The sequence below is a fragment of the Pezoporus wallicus genome, unplaced genomic scaffold, assembly GCF_028554395.1.
Source record: "Pezoporus wallicus isolate ANWC-B61680 ecotype Strahan unplaced genomic scaffold, APGP_CSIRO_Pwel_v1 contig_10431, whole genome shotgun sequence".
NCBI lineage: Eukaryota > Metazoa > Chordata > Aves > Psittaciformes > Psittacidae > Pezoporus > Pezoporus wallicus.
The window spans coordinates 1,624,722-1,640,519 of NW_026635891.1; positions in this window are offsets into that span (position 1 = coordinate 1,624,722).

The following is a 15,798-nucleotide window of genomic DNA, read 5'->3' on the forward strand; positions in this document are numbered from 1 at the left end:
GTGACAAGACAAGGGGTAATGGGTTAAAACTGAAACAGGGTAAGTTTAGATTGGATACAAGGAGGAAGTTCTTTACTGTAAGAGGTGAGGCACTGGAATGGGTTGCCCAAGGAAGTTGTGAATGCTCCATCCCTGGCAGTGTTCAAGCCCCGGTTAGACAGAGCCTTGGGTGGCATGGTTTAGTGTGAGGTGTCCCTGCCCATGGCAGTGGGGCTGGAACTGGATGATCTTAAGGTCCTTTCCAATCCTAATTATTCTATGATTCTATCAAATAACAGAATAACCAAGTCAGAATCCCACAGGGCCTGAAGCTGCTGGGTGCACGTGAGCACTGGCATTTGAGAATGAGATGAGCACATGGAGAGGAAGCTGGGGGCAGGGAGAGAAGAGCTGCAATGGTGTAGATAAGCTGCAGAAGCCATGCTGGGACATCACAAGTTCCCCCGAACAATCTGGTATAAGCAGAGAAACTCATTACGTTGAATTCCAAGTCCCAAATTTGCATCTTTGAAACTAGGATTGTAAAGGAAAAGGTTAGACTATTTATTTTGTTTGTTTGTTTGTTTATTCATTTTCTTAAGTGGCAGCTCAGATTAGAGCTGTCATCAGAAGGATAAGCACTGAGTCCTGGGCTAAATATTTCATTTCCACAGATGTTAACATCAAGTTGGTTACAAGAAACTCTTTTGCATTGTTTTTTCTTTGGGGTTTGTTTTTGCTGTTGCTTGCAGGCTTTCATTTAATTTTATTTATTTATTTTTGCCAGCCTTCTCCTAAATTTTGGGGTGAACAAGGGAACCAATAATTAAGCTCAAAGAAATTGATATGAAACTGAAAGGGGGAAGTAAACCCACATCACCTCTGCTTTTCCTTACAATTTTCCTGTGCTCAGCTCATCTGCCTCATGCAACAGTCAAGGAGGGCTTTGCCCTAATTCATGGCAAAGAAGAGATTTTTCTCAAGTATTACCAGAGGCAGGGATCAAATTTAGACAGCAGGGAGTGCTGCCAGGGTCACTTTTATCTTGCTGTTCCCCTGTGCATCACTGACGTCAGGGAGCCCACCTCAGACACACAGGTAACATTGCTTCTGGTACAGTCAGCAAAGGGAAGCTAAAGAAAGAAACGATGCTGAGGAGCCACAGCTCCTTTGTTATATTTCAGAGAATCACTATAAAAACTTCACATGGGAAATTATGTTTATGCTTCAATGCAGTGAGCAAGAACATTCCATTTCCCTCCTCTGCCATTCAGGCTAAATTCAGCTCTCCCTGACACTGGTATCTTTGGAATACATCTGCTGAATTTATTCTGGATTTCCACAGCGGCATCTGGGAGCAGAACAGGGAACCTTATTTATTTATTAAGGCTATATGGGTTTGAGATTTGTTGCTGCAGGAGGAAACTTCCTCAATATATTTTATGCTTGGTTGCGGCGGATTCAGTGTTACCTCCAGAGGAACAGAGCCAATTAGCAGAGCCAGGGCTGCAGCAGCCTGCACGCTGCAATCCTCCTGCGCTGCTGCTGAGAGTGCCAGCTTCCAGGAGATCAAGCAGGGTCTTTCCTGGCTGAGGAGCCTTTGACGTCGGCGCTGATGCTGAGGCAAGGGAGACACGGATGGATTAAAATAGCACAGCTATTATCATCTTCACTCAAAATTCTGGTTCAGTTTAAATTCCTTTGTTAGGAGAACAAGAAAACTGACTTTTTCTTTGAGAGGCTCTTCTTCCTCCTGGCTCCAGAAGCATCTCAGTGCTAGGAACAGCAGAGTCCAAGGCCTCACAACAAAGGCACCATTTGGCTCCCAGGGAGGTTCCCAAATTTCTTCCAAACACAACCAAGTGCTGATGGTTCAAGTTGTGTGTCCTACTGGACATAAGATACAAGAGGCCAACCACATCCTACTGTCCCAATTTCTTTAGAGGTAAAGAACCAACCCACACAAAGAGAAGTCCCATGGGCTTGCTGTGCTCAAAACATATTCTCTCTGCCAGGAACTGGAGTTCCAGTTTCACCTTCAACTGGGGCAGCTGGCTCCCTTTTTCCTTCACTCTGTTGCATGTGGGAAATCAGCCATTAATGGCATTTTCCACTTTGTAAAATGTGTCACCTCTGGATGCAACTCTCTCTGCGTTTGTGCAGACTGGGATGTTCTCAGACTGGTGTTTAGGAGCTGGCACGTTAGGTTTTCCTTATAAGCCCATTTAGGTACTTGTTGCTTCAGAGCTCGGGCGTATCCAGCTGTACTTTGGTCTAGACCGTGAGGGTGACACCTGTGTCTCCTCTTCACCCCAGCTCTGCCCTCCTGCTTTCCTACATTGTATTACTGCATAGAGACTGTATCTCTCACTGCTCAAAAAATGGGACTACGGGATGCCTCAATACAAAAAAGCCTCTGAGAAAGTGGTTGAATTTTTCTTGCTCTTACTGAAGGGAAGACATTACTGTAAGGCCCAGTGTGATTCTAGCATGGCCCCTTCCTTCAGCACCTCAGACCCCGGGGTGCCAGCAAACAACAGAAAAATACAGAAAGGCTGACACCTGCACCCAGCATCTTGCTTCCTGAACATGAAAGTATTTTATGCCTACCACATATGACGTGACTCAGAGACACCTCCTTTCAGTATGAGGTACGTTAACACCCTGTGCTCAGCAGTGTCTGCCTCCAGCTCGCAGCACACGGGCAGGACAGGGATGTGCTGACAGGAAGAAACCCAGGCAAGGAGGAGCAATGGGTAGAGACATGGTTCTGAATGAGGTCCTTGTGCAGCTGGGCCAGGTCACACATGCACACTACAGCCCACAGCCATCCCCTGCCAAAACTGGTGCTCAGCTAAAGATTTGGAGTGGTGAGCTCCTGTACCCCATCCGTAAAGCAAGTTCTGCCTGTGGGGAAATAGGGAGAATGTGAGCAATGAAGGAGGAAAACCATCATAGACATCAGCCAGTGGGTTTACAGTACCTCTGCTCTAACAGCTACAGGCTTCCTCAGTTTCCCACCTTCTCTCCTTCCACAACTCTGTTCCCCTCCCCAACCTCCAGATCAGAAGATGGTTTTCTTTCTCCTCCCTCCTTTCCCAGTGGCAGTTCTTGCTGAATTCGTGACAAGAAGATGAGCACGTTTCACACACAGCTGCCCATCTCTGGAGACCACTGGAGCGAGAGCCAGAGCTACATCACTGGGTACTCTGCGGCAGGACTCCCTGGAACCATCCTCCCCTTCCCTGGGGATGGGGCTGCTCTGCTGACGTGCTCGGCTGGGCATGAATAGGGTTCATTATTGATGGAGGGGTCCTGCTGGCCCTGACTGTGGTGCAGGCAGCACAGCGTCAGCACACCCCTCATTCACTCTCCTCTGCCTGTCTCTGAAGAGGGATTCATCTCCTTTCAACCCTTTCAGAGCCACCCCTGGCCTCCAGCTGGAGATGGGCACTCCCCAGTCATCCACCCCAGCCCTGCAGCTCACGGGCAGCTTGTCCAGGGAAGGAGAATTTAAGATGGAGAGCCTAGGTTTCTATTTAAGTACTGCAGCTACTTCCCAGTAAGGAGATAGAAAGCATGCGAAATGTCTGCCCTCCTGTAGAGCCTTGTCATGAATTTGCAGAGGATCACTATAACCCTTCTCTGAGGAGGGGCTCTCCAGGTTTGCTCTCCTGAGTGTTTGGTAGAGCATCATGCCACTCACTGCATCCCTGGCCCTCACTCTGCTCATCCTCACTGTGCTCTGCAAACCCCTTGCCTCTGACATGATGGTTATCAAGGCTTTTTCTAGCTCTGCTCCCTGCTATGCTGGTGTCACCTTGTTGGATTTCAGGTGTGCTCTGGGCCTCAGCTCTCCATCAAAAAGGAAGGGTTAACATATCACCTTGTCAAGGGGCCATGATGGGCACAAGCAGAAGTATACCAAGGAACATTCAGCTGCATAAAAGATAAATGGAGCAGATGGCAGTGATTCTGCCAAACTCCCCATCACTGCTGACCACATCTGTCTGCAAAGCAGAGCTCGCAATGCAAATTTTGGGTGGGAATAGTTGCATTTGCCCATAATGGCACTCAATGCTATTCTTGTGATGCCAATGCCTCAATGCCCCTGAATCCTGACCCCATCGCAGAGCTGGTCTCAGCTGGATTCTTATATGTGGCCCAAAGTAGAGCTGGCATCAGGAGCAGAAGTGCATTGGATGGACTTGTGACTGGCTTTACCACAACTGCGATGATGTTCAAGACTCTTCCCCAAACAACACTTGTGCACTAAAAAGTATCCCCTCTGTGCTTTCTTGCATGTTGGAGACCTTAGACTGTTCCTTTTCACTGTTCACTCATGTAACCCAAGTGGGATTTTCCCCTTAAGGCAGAACAAGAACCATGCTGATATGGAGCAGCTATGTGGGTGTGCTAATGTCTGCCTCATGAATGCAGGACATGGGCTCCTAGCTGTCTGTATGAGAGTACTTGATAAGAGAGTATACAAAAAGCTCTTCAGTTGCCTTCTCCAAAATGCAGGGACCTCACCCCTGAAAAGCATTCACTGGTGAAGAAAAGGCCCCTGGCTGCTCTAAGGAACAATGCTTTGCCCCAGCTCACTAGCTGCAAACCCATGCATACTCCTGACCAACCCATCTCATTCAGGTAAATCCCAAGCTGCTGGACTAGAACTTAAAAGTATCCAGGGGAGAGGAAAGCAGGATTATCGCATCCCTTTAGAAAGATTTGTTTCTATGCAGGGAAAGCCCCATTCTTCCCTCCCTCCCCAGCTTTGGAGGAATTGCCCACACAGTTTTGATTTAGTATTTCCCACCTCTCTTCCTCATTTCAAATCCTGAGGCTCTCCACACCTTCTGCACTGGAAACAAAGCCTTAAAATAAATTAGAGGAGAAAGGGTAAAGAGTGCACACTGATCCCCCAATTAGCACCAAGCACTTAAGCCGTCAAACCTTTGCATGTTAATTGCAATCAGTCCAAACACAAAAAGCTGAAGCGACAAACCCCACAGCTAATTCGAGCTGATTAAGTCACTCCCCATCCCAGCGCTTGTGTATGTTTCTGGTTTAATTCCCTGGCCTCTGGACAGAGCCTGCTGATAAAGGCAGAGCTTTATTTTTACTCTCCTCCACCCACATCAGTTTGCTTCACTGAATCCAATTCCAGGGTCATGTCTGCACACCCAAGTTCTTTCCCCTGGTCTGGACCACGGCGTTGGGTCTTGCGGTGCCAGGGACGTCCCCAGGACTGAAGGTTGATGATGTGGGGTAAGGAGCAGTGGAAAGCAAAGCAAGAACCAACACAGAATTCACAATATCCCTGAATAACTCAGGGGGGAAGGAGCTCTGCAGGTCTTTGTTTAACCCCTGACCAAAGCAGGACCACCTTTAAAGTTAACTTGCATCCTCCAGGCAGATGGTGAGTATCTGTAAGTATGGAGATCCCACAGCCTACCTGGGCCTGTGTTTTGATGACTAACTACCTTCCCTATGGAAATTTTTTTCCTTTTATGTAATAGGATCTCCCCTGTTGCAATTATGTCTCTCATCCTATTACTATGAAAATTAATTACGACCAAATTAAATCAGAAAGGGAGTATCCAGACAGAAGAAGAGCTCTCAATTCTCTGTGAAAATCAGGGTGCACAGCACAGCCTCTTCTTTGAGCACAGCAGGCTCAAACCAAGTTGCAGATTCAGACTTTCTGGGGATTTAGCTCCAGATCAAGATGTGTGTAACTACATACACCAATACATACAACTCTCAAGAAACAGCCTCTCTACAGTCTTCCCCAAAAAGGGGCTCCTCTTTCCAGTATTCAGCATAGATATGGTGTTAGATCTAGAATGGTCAGCCCATTCTTCCCACCCCCTATACCACATAGAGCCACCAGTTACCCCTTGAACCACAGCGACTCTCTATTAGACCCTGATGTGCTCTCCTTCCAGACACCTAAGGTAAAAAATCAGGATGGAGACCAAACCTGATGATGTTTGTCACAAGCTGAATTAACATCATCAAAGCAGCTCTGTGTGTGGAAGAACATGCAGTAGAGAACTGCATGTATACCAGAACAGTGCAGAAGAGGATGTATGATGAAGGGGACACGTGAACCCAAGACTAGAGCTGCACACACTGGTTCAGACTCTGCATTATTGTCCCTGCATCAGGTCCTAAGGATGCCAGGGGATGTCACGTATCAGAACAGGTTCAAGGTGTGGATCTTCAATTGTGGGACTGGCAATTCTTTTTGAAGGTCCTGACAGAGAAAGCTGGGACAGACATTGGGAGGAAAAAGAACTAGGAAAACTGTGTGAGGCTAGTACAGAGCCCTGTAGCACATTTGTTAAAGAAGAGAACTGAGAAGCAGATAGGAGCTGTAAATCTAATGTGACATTACATAGGAAACTCCCTCTGAAGTGGAATGTGAAGGGTGAATGACTGGGACCCCACTGCTCCATGACAAGATGTTGCTCCAGTATAACCATGGCCCTACTCAGGAGGAGCTAGCTGTTGAATGACCCAGAGGACTGAAGGTTTGCATGACCTCTCTGGTCCCCATTATTCCTGTTGCTTTAGCACAGGATACAGCATGAAATGTCAAATTGGTCTTTTCAGCTTAGAAGCAATGAGGTCTGCAGCTCTTGTACAGAGCTCACTGAAGGGTTTTCTTATTGTTTCTCTGTTAATTAGTTCTTTTAATCAAAGTGTTCTTTACCTATGAGCAATTCTTGGAAGCAAAAGTATAAATAGATTGAGGGCTCAGGCTCTTCTCTCACACACATCATTCTCAGGTCCTGCAGCTGGGTGCAGAAGGGCTGGTGCAGCATGGCTCACGCCAATGAGCAAGGGAGAAGCAGGTTCCAGGTCACCAGCACTCCACAGGACAAGGGATGCACAGTGTCACCTTGGCTCTGCCACTTCCAATTCTGTAGGTGCTCAACCACACTCAGGATTAGGTCTTACATAGCCAAACATGCACTTCAAACACACATCCTTTCTGTAGAAGGGATGGTAGGGGGATTGGAACTAGATGATCTTAAGATCCTTTCCAACCCTAACTATTCTATGATTCTATGATAGCTCAGTCTATTTATGTGTAGTACATTGTGTTCAAGAATATCAAAGCCCAGCACTGCAGACAATGCCGAACTTTAATTTCCTCCTGTAAGCAGGGCTGTGCTCATACAAATGTGCTATTTTTAGTTAGACAGAGTAACGAAGCAGTTCTCACAGAAGGGGGGGACTTGAAGAGTGTATGGCTTTACACTGAATCAGACAGGAGGCTTAATTCCTTTTTTAGTCCCACATGAAGAAAAGAAATGAAGAAATGAAGTAGCTTCACAGAACTGGGGCAGGAGGAAAAAGCCCTGATCCTAACATAGGCTCGGCAGTTACAGTCAGGGTGTGGAAGACTGCCCCTCCTCTGCCCAAGGGGGTTTGAAGCAGCAGGTCCCACATCTCTTTGGTGGCGAGGGCATACCAGGCTGCTCCATCCCTCCCGTTCTGATGGCTTTGAGTTACATGAGGAACAAAATGTTCACTGTTACAAGAGATGGACACTGTGGACTGCATCCCTAGAACATATTCCCTAGCAGCAGGTATAGAGTATGTTTCACCTCACACCTACGAGAGGGTAAGGAAATGGCAAGTAGATCACTATCCCCTCTACTATTTCATTGCCTGCCTTTAAGGCCCTCTTGGCTGTGTGTTCAGGAAAATTCCTCATGGGTGCAATGAAATCACACCTGTTCTATCGCACATAGAACAGGTCCTGACCAAAGGAGCTTGCTGACCAAGCACCTGCACACTCCTACCTTCCCTGCTCATTGGGGTAAGGTACTCAGCAAGGTAAATCCCAAGGTGATCAGGAAACGGCCCAAATTAAGCCCAAATTTCTCCCTCCACAGACCAGCTGGGAGCCAGACCAGCAAGTTACGAGACTTCCACCATGCACACTAAAAACTAACCACACCTAGGGGACAGCAACTCCAGCTTGCTGGCGATGTCCCCAGAAAGAGCTACTTGGTCTATGAAGAACTGAGAAGCAACTCAGACACTGCAGTGTTGACCCCTCATCTTCTGATAAGGCAGGACTCCCCCTTGAGTGCAGCCAGGGTGAGGAAATCAGTGATCAAAGGGAGCCCTTTGGTTTGCTCCAGCCTTTCTCAGATACCTTCCTTCCCTCTTGCTATGTACTTACAGAAATAAATCATTTAATTAATCAGCTTTAAAGGAAAAATGCAAACCCCACGCAGGTAATGGATCTTAACACTAGCTGTGTTTCCAGGGACAGAAACTCAAATCAATTACTGGAGCTCACCATTCATTCATCTACTTTAGCAAATACATTTGTCTGCTGTTCCGACCACCCAGGTACAGTGACTGCAGGAGGGATGCATGGCATTTAACAATGACCACTGCCTTCACATTTTTCATCACTTCCTGAATAAGAAAACAATAGATCTCAGCAGTTTCAGTGTCAAGAAACAGCCTGTGCAAGCCTGAAGTACTGTACACCATGGAGGACATTTAACACATCCCAGGAAGTCCCTTGCATGCTTCAAGGCTTCCTTAGAGAACTTCTGCCATGCCACTCCTAAAGCACAGGGGCTCTTGCATCCCAGCCTCAGAGGGCAGGGCTTTCATCAGGTGTGTTTTGGCTGTCTCAGAGTTTACTTTTTTTAAGTGAGCTGTCGCAGCAGTCTTGCTACCGAATACTGCTGGATCTTCTGCAATGATGGGAAGCAACAAGAGCAAAGCTGCTCCATGAGCTGTGACAAAAGCAATTGCAGTACAACAGTACCCAAGCAGAGCAGGGCTGGCAATGGGATTGACAGACCAGTGTGAGACAAACCCAGTGCTTATTCCACCAGCAAGCCAGGACAGAGCCCGGCGCAATTCATATCAGGGCTAGGTCTCAGGTGAGGCTGTTCAGGTGATTTAAAACCTGTTAGTGCAGGCAAGGCCCTGACGCAGGATAGCAAACAGCATGACTCAGATGGATTCTTTGCAGGTTCCTGGTTTGCTTTAGTGGGTTTACCTGCTGCAGGAGGGAGGCCTCTGCACCTTCTGCAGCTCATTGATATAGCACAGCAGCTTCAAATATCTGCCAAGAAAAGAGAGCAAAGCCACCCTCCTTCCTTTCTCTCTTTGGCTTTAATGTCGCCTATGCGAACATCTGATGGGACTGAAGGTGTGTTGATAAAAGGAGTGGAGAAAAGGCAGAGCACAATAATGAGCTGCATGACTTAGTCCCTAAAGCTGAAATGGGGAGGTGTAGAGCTGGTTCACAAGAATCTTCCACACCTCAGATGAGCTAAAGAGAACAAACCCAAATCTCTGTGGGCAAGCTTAGTCTGTGTGCGAGTCCACCATGGTATTGAATAATTCACAGCACATTAAACAAAACAAAGGTATTCAACCTGCCAAGAGAAACTGGCCCCTATAGTCTGGTTAGCTGTCACTAGTACCAAGTTCTTCCAGCCCTAGTCTTTTCTAAGTGATAACTATTCTCAACTGATTAACTGTGAGTGTCCTTTTTTTCATTCATACTCTTAGGAGCCTTTCTCCTCTCTCATTTTTATTTCTGCTCTGTGTTTGACTTTGTATAATGCATCTTGTCTTCTCCATTTGCCTTCTGGCTGAAACACTTAACCAGCTGAGGTTTCTCCCTGTGAAGATTTTCCTCTCCTCCTGTGAAGCTTACAGAAGTGCTAACTCTGCATCTTTGTTCCTCCCAGGAAGATGCATGGAGCAGGTAGGGTTGCTGTCCTGGGACTGCAGTACTCTTAGGTTAATTTGTGAAATTCAGACTCAGCAGCTGCTGTGGCTGCTGCTACTCCAAGGGAGAAGAAAAATGCTGATGGTAACAGCTGCCACTATGATTTACGAGCCATACTGGAGCATCTAGGAAGCTCCAGAGAGCTGCATATGGAAGGGGATTTTCTTGTGAATTACCTTCTTTAAGGAAAGGTACTAGGTATATATTTGAGGGGAAATTGCAAAAGACTCCTTCAGTGATGAGCAGTTCTATTTTCCTTTTGCCTGTCAACCCCCTCCCTGCTGTAAGGAATTATGATAAAGTGGTGATCTGAAGACACTTTCAGGAAAGGATCATCTTCTGTAAAACACTGTCCACTCACCTCTAATATCTGTAGAGATGATGCTTTTCATGACCCGAGTACCTCAACATGAGTGTCTAGGAGCTTTGCATAGTGGCATGTAGGTCAACGTGTGCAAATCTGTAGGGCAGTGAGAACATGGGTGAAACATCCTCTTCTGTTTCACCCTTCTTGACACCCTTCTGTGGACAAGCTTTTCACACAGTTAGGGAGATCCAGGGCTCACAACAGCTTCTGCCAGTGCAGCACTCGCATTGTCATAATAGGTCGTAGGACTTTCTCCCTAAGTTGCACAGCATCTCTCTTATCCTGCCTCCAAGGACATTACGACGCTTCCCACCACTCCAGCTGGACAGCTCTACCAGTAAATGACATCAGCTGATTGGGATGACAGTCCTGTCTCATCTTTCTGAACCATCACTGGAGAGGGAGCAAGCTCTGCTCTGCAGCAGGAATCCTTGTAAATTCCCCATAAGAACCACAAATGTTCTCTGATTTTGCCACGCTCCAGTGGGTAGGGTACAGCACCTAGGGGATCTAGAGACCTGAACTCTATGTTTCTGGCTTTCTTGTTTATACCATTCTTGGGTGTTCCCTCTTGCTCTGTTTACATACCTCCTGGGGCATTCGCGTGCTCGTGTAGTGTGAATCATCATTGCTGTTTCATAACGTGAAGCCAGGTGGACACTTTATCCAACAAAAATGTAACAATGAGCAGTCATGTACTTCTATGCCATCCTTGTTTTCAGAGCATAAATTATGGGTTTTTTTCCCTTTGTCCAGCAAGGCTGACCAGAAGCACTGCTGTGAGACAGTCCCAGAAGAGAGAGCTAAATTCTTCCAGGGGTGGTGCTGGGATATATACATATATGTATGTTGCAGGGGAAGGATGCTGAGGAGATTTTGGGCCTGGCACAGAAATACCATTAGACACAAATATTCAATAATCATTAGTTATTTGCCTTTTCACTTCTGCAAAATCTTGATTTTGACTTGAAACCTATTACCTAATTAATAAACACTTAATAGCACATTCCCTTAATTTATCTGCTGGTAACCAGCTCCAGCACTCACATTTAGGAAAGCTTGTCTCCAAGTCAGAAACTTACTTTTTGTTTTCAAATGCAAACACAGTCCTAGATGTATTCCCGTGAATCGAAGAACATGTTGTTGTTTTTTTGAAGAAGGACTTAGAACTAGGCTCATGGTTAATTCAACAAATTGAATCAAACCAGTTGGCAACTCTGATTTAAAGTTGGCTCATTTTCACCCATCTGACTTCAAAATGGCAGAATGGATTTCGCTCAAACATGAAAAAAAAAAAAGAAAAGAGCTTGCCTTTGGGAAAAGGAACGGAGACTAGAAATAGAAATATGAAATAATAATAGTATTTTTATATCCTTCTTGTTCATCCCATGTTAAGCAGAAGAACTGGCTTGCCAGCGCTCTGCCTGCAGGTGCGCAGCAGGGGAGGGATGTCTTTGTCAGATGACAATGACATCCAAGTGTAGAACTGAGATGCCATAGTGGTTTCTGCTCCAGCAGGATTGTGACCAGCGGTGCTCAGCAGGGTGCTGACTTTCTGCCTCTTTCCTATAAAGAGACTCCATCTTTACCTGCAGCACCCACATTTAAACTCACTATTTCAACAAACTGGGCAACAGCTCCTGTTGTGCTCTTCACAGCTCCCTGAGGAGGGTGCATCTCCGCATAGCAACTGAAAGATGAATCCAGTTGAAAATGTTCTCATCATTCACCAATAAACCCACAGAGTGAAAGAATATACAGTGTGAGGATGTGGGTGGGTGAGGATGGATATACCCTGTGAGATCGGGTACATGTTAGATGGGCCATCTCAAAACAGCACCGCTGTGAGCTCTGTACCATGCCACCAAAATGCTGGCTTTTTCCACGGGGGGAGAGTTCTTTCCTGAGGCCTTGTACAGCAGAGATTTTTGACATGGAGCATGAGGAGCACAGCCTTGTATCTGCCATATCTACTGATACTGCTTCTTATTTCAACAACTGATACTTTCTAATTGGTCTTGCATGTTTACCTGACAACATCTCCTAAGAGAATGGTGTGAGTGCTAAAGCTGAATTCTTCTCTTGTTGCATGAGTGCAAGTACAGGGGAAAGGGATGGGTAGATCTTTCTTCCATATAATGGATACAGGCTAAAGTCAGACACTTTCTTGACCCAGAATAATGAGCTTTAGGGAGCTCCTCTAAATCCTGACTTAGGACTTGGCCTGTAAATACACAATGTAAATGAGACTGATATTTAACCTACAGGCTATACAGGTGAATTTTCAGTCCTAAAACTGAGGTAATAATACAAAACCACTGTCTGTAACGGTTTATATAAATGGCATTTTTAACCAGGAACTCCTCTGGAGGCAATTATTCCAACCACAGTCTTTGCTATCATAATTTGTACCTTCAGTATTGCACTGTTCTCAGCATGATGTCAGAACTTCAGTGAAGCCATTCACCAAAGTTGGTGCAAACCCTGACATGGTGCTTGTTAGCAATATCCATCGCTGTGTTGTTCGATCTCAAGCATGTTAGCTTTCTGGTGGTTTATAGGAAGGTTTGATGGTTTGGCCAAGTAGCCAAAGATCTCAAACCTAGCTGTTTTGGAGGTAGGAGGCCCTCAGTTTTATGGAGAAGGAGCCTTCATCCCTTCAGCAGATATGTCCTGGGTTGATGAGTTACTTTTGCCATGTGTTTGCTGCAGTCCTGTCTTCCTACACTGCCCTTTTGGTGTAAGAAACAGTGTCAGAGCTGGCTGTTGGAAAGGAATGTGGGCTATCTCCACTTTGCTCGTGATTTAACAGCTCTGATGGGGCTAAAAAGTCCATACCGGGATTCAAGGTTGAATCCTCTGTCTGATACTGCATTTCCCAGGGGCTGGTGGGAACACACGGAACAGTTAATATTTAAACTGTTGACACAGTACCCGATTTAGACAGCTGCTTCAGTGTCATCCTCATCTGGGGAAGCGAATCGTCTGGGGGAAAGCCGCATGATCTAAACAGCAAGCACAAAGTGCCTAGGCTCTCTCAAACCACGTGCTTTGCTTGCAGCTGAGTTGGCTTGGTTCTACTCTCCAGGCAGAGAATGACTTAGGAGGGCTTTTCAGCACAGGTTCTGTTAGATGAAACTCCACAAGACAACTGGCTGGAAAATGTTTGTTGTTGGTTTTCCTTCAAAAAAATCTGCATTTTTTTCAAAACCTGTGAAAAGGACAGCGAAATCATGCTCATTCGAATGCAGTGATTTCAGCTGCCTTGAAATAGAATCTTTTATTCCATTTAAGTTTTAATGTCCACTTTGCACTCTGACGTCTCCGAATTTCCCTCCTTCTGCCTCTGCTGCTTGAAATTAGTCAATGAAAATTCTGTAGACAGAAATCAAAACATGAGCTATTCTTGAACACAAAATGCTCCAAAGATATATCAATGAAAAAATGAAAGCTTTTTGACACTGAACATTTCACATGTATTAAAGACATTAGTTTGAAATTTCCAAAACAACTCATTATATAGAATCTCTGTTCTTTCCCAAATTTAAGAGGTTATATACTTGCTTTAACGCATGATAGTTGGCAGAGCAATGCACTAAACTCTGCCAAGTTGCTACCTTCCGAACTCTGGGAGGTTGATCTGCAGAGGTACTTTCTGCAAATACAGTTAGGAAGGAGTGTATTGATAGTCCTGCATGTTGTTATACACACTGATCTTGAGGATTCCTTTCTACAAACTTTGTGTCTTATTTTGGATATAAATTCCCAAGCCACTGAAAAGTCAGAGGAACTTGGATGCTTCAATCACTAAGGGGTTTTGAAAATGTGGAGCTCTCATTATTTGAGTATTCAGTAAGTTTATCAGCACCACTGATGGTAACAATATCCCTGCTGTTATTAGCAAAAAATCTTTTCAGAATCCCATGACAGAGGTGGACAGGTACTGAATTTAATGGGGTGGTTATTGCTGCAAATGTTGTAGACCTGCCTTCTCTGGGCTTCCAGGATGTTTGGGTGAATACTGGTGCTGCTTACTAAGGACATGGGTTAATATAGCAAAATTGCTGTAATTTTAATCTAGACAAAATATTCTTCATAAAAGGACAGAGGATAGTTACCTTGGGCAGGTGTGAACCCTGGAGACTGTCTATGGATGTGAAGCAGTTATTAGCATGTTGTCCCAAATTATGGCTAGAAGGAATTATTAAAGCTTTTTCCCTGTTGTAGTATGAGATCTACTCATGGAAACCCAGGGGACAATAGAGTAAACAGAAGAGAACAGGAAGGTATAGTGAGATTAACAGGGCTATAATCTCACTTCAAATTAAATGAGATGGCAAGATGAGGAATTATTTGCAGCACTTTAACATACACACAGTTATCTCTTTAATAAAATGAAGGAGGGGTAAAAGGAACATCACAGAAGCTCTCTAGACTGGCAGGTTACAGGAACTGTACCTCACCATCACAGCTTGAAAAGATTTCTGGTTTGCTGCTTTCCTCTGCTCTATTCTTTCATTATTTAAGTGTAAACATGGCAGACACCATCCACTTTCTATTTCTTTTTTCAAAGCTACCAAATAACTGACTTTTACGGTTTCTATACTGAGGACAAAGCCTCTATCTTTCACTTGTGATTTTGGTGAGGCTGAGACCCTCAAGGGTTTGGACATCCGAGACTGTGGACCACATGTCTAGCTCACACATTAGATTTCTAAAAACTTCAGCTTTAAACAATTGTGGGGTCAGTGGCAAGAGATTCCAAGAGGAAAGGGCAACACCACTCCCAGGGCCTCCCCACTGTGAGGAAAGGGCAGCCTGGGGCTTTTAAAGCCAAGAACTGTCCTAATGGCTGGTGGTGGGAGCTAAAAGTTGAATTGTAATATTTGAAGAAAGGAAGGTAATGGCTTTATGTTATACATAGACTTCAGTGAAAAAAAAATCCAAAGGTATTACCTGCCAAATGTCATACAGTTGGTTTGCTGAACGGGTGGTGGCTTCAGTCAGTGTTGGAGAGGGGAGCAAGAACTGGATTCCATATGTTGGGTGCTGAATGGAGTTCCTAGCATGATTTTTCATCCTGACTTTTCATCCTAGCACCCACACCGATGCCACTGGCAGCAGGTCCCAATTAAGAAGAGGCTCAGATACCTGCATGCCGAGCTGGAGCATATCAGACAGTGTAAATCTTCCTGGTTTTCTGCCTGAGTGTGGCAGAGAGAACATGCTGGAAACCTGCTTGCCACTGATGGAACCATCCTTACATCCCCTTCACTTGCTTGTGGAAGGACTCAAGAGCCTTTGAAAATGTAATCTGTGATCTTTGTTCCTCAGAGTTAGGGTAAGTTACTAGGGATTTATTCTACTTTTCCCTTAGGGTCTAGGAACTGTCACAGAGCTAGTGCATATCCCAGCTCTTGGTTAAACCCAGCAGAAAGCTTGGACATGTAGAAAACTTTGCTTATGTCTTAGCAAAGTCTTAAGTCCTTTGGGCACACATTTCAAGTGGCATCACTACAGTTATGTTCTAAGTTAAGGACTTTGTCAGTGAGAATCCTCTGGATGGTAAGGTCAATTTGCTTTCAGAGGCCAGTGATACAGATTTGGCCTATAGACAGCACCTTGAAATGGAAACATTTAAGAACATTCAAACCAGCAGAGAAAA